The sequence below is a fragment of the Ovis canadensis genome, chromosome 17 (assembly GCF_042477335.2).
Source record: "Ovis canadensis isolate MfBH-ARS-UI-01 breed Bighorn chromosome 17, ARS-UI_OviCan_v2, whole genome shotgun sequence".
NCBI lineage: Eukaryota > Metazoa > Chordata > Mammalia > Artiodactyla > Bovidae > Ovis > Ovis canadensis.
The window spans coordinates 68,128,922-68,131,176 of NC_091261.1; the positions used below are offsets into that span (position 1 = coordinate 68,128,922).

Sequence of the window (2,255 nt, forward strand, 5' to 3'; positions counted from 1 at the left end):
CTCATCGCCTGTTCCCCCGTCACTCCCAGCTCCTCCAACAGCCACCTCTGCCCTGACATATCTGTTATCTTGGTTCACCCTCCAGCTGGCCTTCCTCATACTCCAAGACTCAGCTCACACACTAGCCATTTCCTCAGAGAAGGCTTCTCAGTCCCATTCAGGCCCCCCCATAGAAGGACGTCCACAGTGAACGACTGGATATTTGGTTGTATGGCTCCTTGTCTATATGCCTTTCTCCACGTAGGCTGGGAGCTGCTGGAGGGTAAGAGCAGTATCTGTGCTCTCTACTGGGGTCCCCAGCACCCAGCACATTGCCAGGCACATAGCAGGGGCTCGATACATTTTTTAATATTTACTTTTATTTACTTATTTGATTGCACCAGGTGTTAGTTGCATCACGTGGGATCTTTGATCTTCATTGTGGCATACAGGTTCTTTTGATTCTGGCATGTGCAATCTAGCTCCCTGACCAGGAATCAAACCTGGGCCCTCTGCACTGAGAGAGCAGAGTCTTCGCCACTGGACCACCAGGGAAGTCCCTCAATACATATTTGTTGAGTGAGTCAGTGAATGAATGGATGAATACCTTGATGTCATTGACCCTCCAGCAGCACCCAACGCAGGAAGTTCTATTATCATTTCCCATTTCACAGATGAGAAGATGTGGCTCAGAGACAGGAAGCAGTTTTTCTCAAGGTCACACAGCAAGGAAATGGTGAACTTATACCTCAGAGCTTGTTCTAGCTGGAGCTCTTCTTAGCATTCCCATTTTAGGGGTACTTTAGGAGATTTCTCTTTGTCTTCTCCCAGGCCTTCCATCCCCCACCCAACCCCCCATGCACCCAGGACCCCGGGAGACACTCCACAGTTTCTAACAAGCAGGCACAGATGGTGGCAGATGTCTCCCCTGAAACAGTCAAGGCCCTGGCAAGAAAAGGATACGCTTATAAACTATGTAATTGGAGGGGAGATTTGTGGAGGGTCAAGGGGAACCAGCAAGAGGCAGTGCAAGACCCAGAACTAGTTGTTGTTGTTCAGTTGCTAAGTCACATACAACTCTTTGCAACCCCGTGGACTGCAGCATGCCCGGTTTCCCTGTCCTTCACCATCTCCTGGAGTTTGCTCAAACTCACGCCCATGGAGTCTGTGATGCCATCCTACCATTTCATCCTCTGTTGCCCCCTTCTCCTTCTGCCCTCAATCTTTCCCAACATCAGGGTCTTTCCTAACTAGTCAGCTCTCCACATCAGGTGGCCAAAGTATTGGAGCTTCAGCATCAGTCCTTCCAATGAATATTCAGAGTGGATTTCCTTTAGGACTGATTGGTTTGAACTAGGGGGAGCCTAGAACTAGGGGGAGCCTCAAAGAGCAAGAGGAAGGGGCCATTAACAGGACCTGGGGAGGGAACTGTGTGTGAAAGACTGCCTTTAACAGAGGGGCACAGCCACTGCACCTCTAGCCCTCAGGGAGGGGCCCAGGAGGACACTGTTGTGTGATGCTTTCCATTGGCTGAATCCCCCTGCAAGCTGGATGCAAGGGACTAGGCTGATTGGTTCAGCCTCCAAGGGCACCGTGCAGAGTACAGAAGAGCCCAGGTGGACCTGGGGAAACTACAGCCAGCTCACAGCTCTTTAAGGCTGAAAGAGGAGAGGCGGCCCACCCATCAGGGTTTCTTTGGTTTCAACCACCATCCACTGAGCCTGACAAAACAAGGAATGTATTGGAGGAATTCAGGGCAGCTCTAAGATTTTGCTGCTGCTGCTGCTGCTAAGTCGCTTCAGTCGTGTCCGACTCTGTGCGACCCCATAGACGGCAGCCCACCAGCCTCCCCCGTCCTGGGATTCTCCAGGCAAGAACTGGAGTGGGTTGCTGTTTCCTTCTCCAATGCATGAAAGTGAAAAGTGAAAGTGAAGTTGCTCAGATTTTGAGGAAAGGCTAAACAGCTGTGCCTCCTGGGCTCCAGGACTGTATGTGAAAGGGAGGCAGTCAGTGAAAACTGGGCCCACAAAAACAAGAGATGTCCTCACAAGACTCACTCCTACCAAAAGGGCAATACAGCCAAGTCAGTGGAGAGGCTAATACCTCATCAGACCTCAGAAGAATCAGTGTTGCTCAATCACCATTTGTGGGATGGAAAAATTAATGAGCCGAGGAATGCTAGAGAATCTGGACTTTAAGCACTCGAGGGCACTGGAGACTTTGACATAGTCACATTTGCGTTTTGGAAAGGTGACTCTGATTTGTGTGGGGAGACT

The 2,255-nt window shown here is 50.5% G+C and overlaps 1 non-coding gene across 1 annotated transcript; it reads right to left on the reverse strand.

The window, feature by feature from the left end:
* Nucleotides 1-461: 461 nt before the first annotated feature.
* TRNAE-CUC (transfer RNA glutamic acid (anticodon CUC)) lies at nt 462-534 on the reverse strand. The gene has a single exon. It is a non-coding gene; the product is annotated as a tRNA-Glu (tRNA).
* Nucleotides 535-2,255: the final 1,721 nt, after the last annotated feature.